The sequence below is a fragment of the Pan troglodytes genome, chromosome 12, assembly GCF_028858775.2.
Source record: "Pan troglodytes isolate AG18354 chromosome 12, NHGRI_mPanTro3-v2.0_pri, whole genome shotgun sequence".
NCBI classification, from domain to species: Eukaryota; Metazoa; Chordata; class Mammalia; order Primates; family Hominidae; genus Pan; species Pan troglodytes.
In genome coordinates, this window is record NC_072410.2 from 32,369,567 (window position 1) to 32,378,280 (window position 8,714).

The following is an 8,714-nucleotide window of genomic DNA, read 5'->3' on the forward strand; positions in this document are numbered from 1 at the left end:
GATTTCAGATTATCTGAATTGCTTTTCTATCTTAAGAAAAAACGTAACAATTCTCCCACCTGAGAGGAATGTAAACTGTAGTAAGTTAGCAGAACCAATCCGTAAAGTTTTTACATTGTTTGTTGCAAAATGCAGCGCTGGTGTCTCCATCACTAACCTTTTCTATCCCTCATTGCTCTTTCTTTGACTGCACTAGGATACCTCTAGGCAAATCTGTATTCCCGAGACAGAGTGCCCTTTTGGTGAGCTATAAGTACACTCAATGGTAGGCTGAAATACTAGCTTTTATCTATGGCGAAATGGAATCATATCAGTGATTTTCTTAAAAAGGAAATTTAACTCTTGCTATGGTTTGAATGCTTGCCCCTTCCAATCTCATGTTAAAATTTGATCCCCAATGTTGCACGTGGGGCTTACTGGGAGGTGTTTGGTCATGGGGTTGGACCTTCATGAATGGATAATACCCTCCCTTAGGAATCTAAAGCTATCCTCCCTCCTCGGTGCCCTCAGGAATGAGTGTACCATTCTTTATTCACCTATAATTCCCCCACCCATCTTTTTTGAGATATTGATTACATGTATGTTACACTGCTGCATATTGTCTGATGTATCAGTGAGTTTCTGGCTTTCTTATTTTAGTTTACCCTTTGTCCTTTAGCTTGTAAAGCTTCTATTTTGTTCTATAAATTTTCTGATGTTAGGGTAAAATCCATTACTTATTCTATCTCATGGAATTTTTATTTCAAATATGTATTTTTCATTTATACATGTCACATTTTTTATTTTATAACTTCTATTTTTCTCCTATGTTCAATTTTCATTTAAGTACCTTGACATATATATGTATTTATTTATATGTATTTATAAAATATATTTACTTTAAGGACCTTGAAATTTCCTTCTTTTCTGTCATTTATAAGTGATTTATTTTTATCCTGTTAATATATATCTTAATTATATATATCTTACGCCTTCTTTGCATGTCAGAATTTTTTTTGGTGGGGTTATTTTGGTGTTATGCTATTGAATATCTAGATATGATTGACTACCTTTGAACAATGTTGTGGCAGGCAGTTCAGTAACTTAAGGATGAGTATTTTTCTGTTGTTGTTTTAAATGTTCTCTTTAAACTTTGTTGAGTTAGTCTAGAGCCATCTGTAATTTGGAGCTAAATGAGCACTATCACTAGGGCATGAACCTCCAGTGGTCTTTACTGAATATCCTGGAGGTACAGAGGGGATTCCCTTCTCTGGCTGGTAAGAGCTAACGTGTCTTCCTGTCATGTGATGCCAGGGAAATGTTCTTCTTCCAACTCCCTGGTAGAGTCCTTTGCTGAGCTCCTTAGAATTGCATCCTATGTACATTTGGCTTAGGGACTTGGGAGAATCCTTAGGCTGATTCTTGGTTCCTTTTTCTGTAAACGTTCTCTTCTACTACACATTCCAGCTGCTTAACCTTTTTTGATTTTTATCTGGTTCCTCAGTGCAATGACAATGTCTGCTCTCTCTGGGATTCCTCTCTACTGCCATCACGGAGAATCTGGGAATAAAGCAGGACTCATTCTGGCTCCTTCTCTCCTCTTGCCGAGCACAGTCCTGTGCTGCCTGATGTTCAGTACTTCAAAAAAATGTTTCATATATTTTGTCCAGTTTACTATTCTTTAACTCTAAAAATGTAACTCCAGTCCCAGTTACAGCATCATGTTCTGTAACTCTACTCCTTGTTGCTTCATTCTGCAATTGTCTGGTATGATCTCCCGTTCCCCTTCTGTAATCAGGCCAAGAGCATAATATAATACTAGTTATAACTGCACAGGTTGCCTTCGTTGTGTAAAAAAATCCCTGAGACTTAACTGTGTCCAACTTTTAAAATGTGAATATAAGTACAACTAAAGTTATATTTTGGTTAATATTTGCATTGTATGCTTTTCCATTATGTACTTTCAACATATGTGAAATATGAATATAAATTATAAAAACTTTAAGAGAGTCCATTTAAAAAATCTCGCCTGGTAATGTTTTACCTGGTTTAATACAATGTGCATTCTTAAATTCAGGGTCTAATATAATTGGTACATCTGTCTATTTGCAAAAAAAAAAAAAACGACAATATTTTAAAATTAATTTATCCAACTCACAACTTATATGCTTCTGCCGTTGTATGGAAGATACATTTTAAACTTTATGAGATAGCATTCTGTTATACAGTCAATATCCAATTAAATTTCTCTCTATGTTTATTTCTTTCATTAAAAAATTGTTCTTCTAACTGCAAACTTTCATCAGAGATCATGGCTCTTCTACCTGAAGAATAATCTTTAGTATTTCTTTTCCTGTGGGTCTGCTTGGGAGAAATTCTTTATTGTATCTTTGCTTTTGATGGATATGTCCACCAAGTAGACAGTACTAGGTCAGCACTTATTTTATTTCAGGACTTGAAAGATATCAATACCTCACTTGTTGGCTTTCGTTGTTTCATTTGAGAAAGTTGTTATCAGTCAACTCTTTCTCTTTGTAGTTAGCCCAATTTTTTTATCAAGTGCTCTTTACATTTTTCTTTTACTTTTCAGAAATTGTCCCATTATGTTTCTAGATGTGTCCTCTGTGTGTGTTTTCCTTTGCTTTGAAAAGCCTCCTGAACCTGTCGTTTAATATTATTGGTCAATTTTGATAAAACCTCAAACATTGCCACTTAAAATGCTGTTCAGACAAGCTGTTTTCTCCTTCTTAGATTTCAACGTGTTAGATTATTACTCTATCCTTCATATTTTTTAAATGACCTTTGTCTACAATTTTTTTTAGTTGTTTAATCTGTATTAGTGTATATTTTGTTATTTTATTCTATTTTATTTTATTATTATACCTTAAGTTTTAGGATACATGTGCACCATGTGCAGGTTTGTAACATAAGTGTTCATGTGCCATGTTGGTGTGCTGCACCCATTAACTCGTCATTTAGCATTAGGTATATCTCCTAATGCTATCCCTCCCCACTCACCCCACCCCACAACAGTCCCCGAAGTGTGATGTTCCCCTTCCTGTGTCCATGTGTTCTCATTGTTCAATACCCACATATGAATGATAACATGTGGTGTTTGGTTTTTTGTCCTTGCAAGAGCTTACTGAGAATGATGATTTCCAGTTTCATCCATGTCCCTACATAGGACACGAACTCATCATTTTTTGTTGCTGCATAGTACTCCATGGTGTATATGTGCCACATTTTCTTAATCCAGTCTATCGTTGTTGGACATTTGGGATGGTTCCAAGTCTTTGCTATTGTGAATACTGCCGCAATAAACATACATGTGCATGTGTCTTTATTGCAGCATGATTTATAGTCCTTTGTGTCTATACCCAGTAATGGAATGGCTGGGTCACATGGTATTTCTAGTTCTAGATACTTGAGGAATCGCCACACTGACTTCCACAATGGTTGAACTAGTTTACCGTCCCACCAACAGTGTAAAAGTGTTCCTATTTCTCCACATCCTCTCCAGCACCTGCCATTTCCTGACTTTTTAATGATCGCCTTTCTAACTGGTGTGAGATGGTATATCATTGTGGTTTTGATTTGCATTTCTCTGATGGCCAGTGATGATGAGCATTTTTTCATGTGTTTTTTGGCTGCATAAATGTCTTCTTTTGAGAAGTGTCTGTTCGTGTCCTTCACCCACTTTTTGATGGGGTTGTTTGTGTTTTATTGGTAAATTTGTTTGAGTTCATTGTGGATTCTGGTTATTAGCCCTTTGTCAGATGAGTAGGTTGCAAAAATTTTCTCCCATTTTGTAGGTTGCCTGTTCACTCTGATGGTAGTTTCTTTTGCTGTGCAGAAGCTCTTTAGTTTAATTAGATCCCCTTTGTCAATTTTGGCTTTTGTTCCCATTGTTTTTGGTGTTTTAGACATGAAGTCCTTGCCCAGGCCTATGTCCTGAATGGTATTGCCTAGGTTTTCTTCTAGGGTTTTTATGATTTTAGGTCTAACATGTAAGTCTTTGATCCAACTTGAATTAATTTTTGTATAAGGTTTAAGGAAGGGATCCAGTTTCAGCTTTCTACATATGGCTAGCTAGTTTTCCCAGCACCATTTATTAAATAGGGAATCCTTTCCCCATTGCTTGTTTTTCTCAGGTTTGTCAAAGATCAGACAGTTGTAGCTATGTGGCATTATTTCTGAGGGCTCTGTCCTGTTCCATTGATCTATGTCTGTGTTTTTGTACCAGTAACATGCTGTTTTGGTTACTGTAGCCTTATAGTAGAGTTTGAAGTCAGGTAGCGTGATGCCTCCAGCTTTGTTCTTTTGGCTTAGGATTGACTTGGCAATGCTGGCTCTTTTTTGGTTCCATATGTACTTTAAAGTCGTTTTTTCCAATTCTGTGAAGAAAGTCATTGGTAGCTTGATGGGGATGGCATTGAATCCATAAATTACCTTGGGCAGCATGGCCATTTTCACGATATTGATTCTTCCTACCCAAGAGTGTGGAATGTTCTTCCATTTGTTTGTATCCTCTTTTATTTCATTGAGCAGTGGTTTGCAGTTCTCCTTGAAGAGGTCCTTCTTGTCCCTTGTAAGTTGGGTTCCTAGGTATTTTATTCTCTTTGAAGCAATTGTGAATGGGAGTTCCCTCATGATTGGGCACTCTGTTTGTCTGTTATTGGTGTACAAGAATGCTTGTGAATTTTGTACATTGATTTTGTATCCTGAGACTTTGCTGAAGTTGCTTATCAGCTTAAGGAGATTTTGGGCTGAGAAAATGGGGTTTTCTAGATATACAACCATGTCATCTGCAAACGGAGACATTTTGACTTCCTCTTTTCCTAATTGAATACCGTTTGTTTCCTTCTCCTGCCTGATTGCCCTGGCCAGAACTTCCAACACTATGTTGAATAGGAGTGGTGAGAGAGGACATCCCTGTCGTGTGCCAGTTTTCAAAAGGAATGCTTCCAGTTTTTGCCCATTCAGTACGATATTGGCTGTGGGTTTGTCATAGATAGCTCTTATTATTTTGAGATACATCCCATCAATAGCTAATTTATTGAGAATTTTTAGCATGAAGGGCTGTTGAATTTTGTCAAAGGCCTTTTCTTCATCTATTGAGATAATCATGTGGTTTTTGTCCTTAGTTAGGTTTATATGCTGGATTACGTTTATTGATTTGCATATGTTGAACCAGCCTTGCATCCCAGGGATGAAGCCCACTTGATCATGGTGGATAAGCTTTTTGATGTGCTGCTGGATTTGGTTTGCCAGTATTTTATTGAGGATTTTTGCATCAATGTTCATCAAGGATATTGGTCTAAAATTCTCTTTTTTTGTTGTGTCTCTGTCCGGCTTTGGTATCAGGATGATACTGGCCTCATAAAATTAGTTAGAGAGGAATCCCTCTTTTTCTATTGATTGGAATAGTTTCAGAAGGAATGGTACCAGTTCCTCCTTGTACCTCTGGTAGAATTTGGCTGTGAATCCATCTGGTCCTGGACTCTTTTTGGTTGGTAAGCTATTGATTATTGCCATATTTCAGCTCCTGTTATTGGTCTATTCAGAGATTCAACTTCTTCCTGTTTTAGTCTTGGGAGACTGTATGTGTTGAGGAATTTATCCATTTCTTCTAGATTTTCTAGTTTATTTGCGTAGAGGTGTTTGTAGTTTTCTGTGATGGTAGATTGTATTTCTGTGGGATCGGTGGTGATTACCCCTTCATCATTTTTTGTTGCGTCTATTTGATTCTTCTCTCTTTTCTTCTTTATTAGTCTTGCTAGTGGTCTATCAATTTTGTGGATCTTTTCAAAAAACCAGCTCCTGGATTCATTAATTTTTTGAAGGGTTTTTTGTGTCCCTATTTCCTTCAGTTCTCCTCTGATTTTAGTTATTTCTTGCCTTCTGCTAGCTTTTGAATGTGTTTGCTCTTACTTTTCAAGTTCTTTTAATTGTGACGTTAGGGTGTCAATTTTGGATCTTTCCTGCTTTCTCTTGTGGGCATTTAGTGCTGTAAATTTCCCTCTACACACTGCTTTGACTGTGTCCCAGAGATTCTGGTATGTTTTGTCTTTGTTCTCGTTGGTTTCAAAGAACATCTTTATTTCTGCCTTCATTTTGTTATTTACCCAGTGGTCATTCCAGAGCAGGTTGTTCATTTTCCATGTAGTTGAGCGGTTTTCAGTGAGTTTCTTAATCCTGAGTTCTAGTTTGATGGCACTGTGGTCTCAGAGACAGTTTGTTATAATTTCTGTTCTTTTACATTTGCTGAGGAGAGCTTTACTTCCAACTATGTGATCAAGTTTGGAATGGGTGTGGTGTGGTGCTGAAAAAAATGTATATTCTGTTGATTTGTGGTGGAGAGTTCTGTAGATGTCTATTAGGTGTACTTGGTGCAGAGCTGAGTTCAATTCCTGGGTGTCCTTGCTAACTTTCTGTCTCATTGATCTGTCTAATGTTGACAGTGGCATGTTAAAATCTCCCATTATGATTGTGGGGGAGTCTAAGTCCCTTTGTAGGTCACTCAGGACTTGCTTTATGAATCTGGGTGCTCCTGTATTGGGTGCATATATATTTAGGATAGTTAGCTCTTCTTGTTGAATTGATCCCTTTACCATTATGTAAAGGACTTCTTTGTCTCTTTTGATCTTTGTTGGTTTAAAGTCTATTTTATCACAGACTAGGATTGCAACCCCTGCCTTTTTTTGTTTTCCATTTGCTTGGTAGACCTTCCTCCATCCCTTTATTTTGAGCCTATGTGTGTCTCTGCACGTGAGATGGGTTTCCTGAATACAGCACACTGATGAGTCTTGTCTCCTTCTCCAATTTGCCTGTCTGTGTCTTTTAATTGGAGCATTTAGCCCATTTACATTTAAAGTTAATATTGCTATGTGTGAATTTGATCCTGTCATTATGATGTTAGCTGGTTATTTTGCTCGTTAGGTGATGCAGTTTCTTCCTAGTCTCAATGGTCTTTACAATTTGGCATGTTTTTGCAGTGGCTGGTACCAGTTGTTCCTTTCCATGTTTACTGCTTCCTTCAGGAGCTCTTTTAGGGCAGGCCTGGTGGTGACAAAATCTCTCAGCATTTGTTTGTCTGTAAAGTATTTTATTTCTCCGTCACTTATGAAGCTTAGTTTGGCTGGATATCAAATTCTGGGTTGAAAATTCTTTTCTCTAAGAATGTTGAATATTGACCCCCACTCTCTCCTGGCTTGTAGAGTTTCTGCTGAGAGATCAGCTGTTAGTCTGATGGGCTTCCCTTTGTGGGTAACCCGACCTTTCTCTCTGGCTGCCCTTAACATTTTTTCCTTCATTTCAACTTTGGTGAATCTGACAATTATGTGTCTTGGAGTTGCTCTTCTTGAGGAGTATCTTTGTGGCGTTCTCTGTATTTCCTGAATCTGAATGTTGGCCTGCGTTGCTAGATTAGGGAAGTTCTCCTGGATAATATCTTGCAGAGTGTTTTCCAACTTGGTTCCATTCTCCCTGTCACTTTCAGGTACGCCAATCAGACGTAGATTTGGTCTTTTCACATAGTCCCATATTTCTTGGAGGCTTCATCCATTTCTTTTTATTCTTTTTTCTCTAAACTTCCCTTCTTGCTTCATTTCATTCATTTCATCTTCCATCACTGGTACTCTTTCTTCCAGTTGATTGCATCCGCTCCTGAGGCTTCTGCATTCTTCATGCAGTTCTTGAGCCTTGGCTTTCAGCTCCATCAGCTCCTTTAAGCACTTCTCTGCATTGATTATTCCAGTTATACATTCATCTAATTGTTTTTCAAAGTTTATAACTTCGCTATTGGTTTGAATTTCCTCCTGTAGCGCGGAGTAGTTTGATCGTCTGAAGCCTTCTTCTCTCAACTCGTCAAAGTCATTCTCCGTCCAGCTTTGTTCCATTGCTGGTGGGGAACTGCATTCCTTTGGAGAAGGAGAGGCACTCTGCTTTTTAGAGTTTCCAGTTTTTCTGCTCTGTTTTCTCCCTATCTTTGTGGTTTTATCAACTTTTGGTCTTTGATGATGGTGATGTACAGATGGGCTTTTGGTGTGGGTGTCCTTCTGTTTGTTAGTTTTCCTTCTAAAAGACAGGACCCTCAGCTGAAGATCTGTTGGAGTTTCCTAGAGGTCCACTCCAGACCCTGTTTGCCTGGGTATCAGCAGCGGTGGCTGCAGAACAGCAGATTTTCTTGAACCACAAATTCAGCTGTCTGATCGTTCCTCTGGAAGTTTGGTCTCAGAGGACTACCCAGCCGAGTGAGGTGTCAGTCCGTCCCTACTGAGGGGTGCCTCCCATTTAGGCTGCTCGGGGGTCAGTGACCCACTTTAGGAGGCAGTCTGCCCGTTCTCAGATCTCCAGCTGTGTGCTGGGAGAACCACTACTCTCTTCAAAGCTGTCAGACAGGGACATTTAAGTCTGCAGAGGTTCCTACTGACTTTTTGTTTGTCTGTGCCCTGCCCCCAGAGGTGGAACCTACAGAGGCAGGCAGGCCTCCTGAAGCTGTGGTGGGCTCCACCCAGTTACAGCTGCCTGGCTGCTTTGTTTACCTAAGCAAGCCTGGGCAATGGTGGGAACCCCTCCCCCAGCCTCACTGCCGCCTTGCAGTTTGATCTCAGACTGCTGTGCTAGCAATCTGTGAGACTCTGTGGGCGTAGGACCCTCCGAGCAAGGTGCGGGACACAATCTCCTGGTGTGCTGTTTTCCAAGCCCATTGGAAAAGCACAGTATTAGGGTGAGAG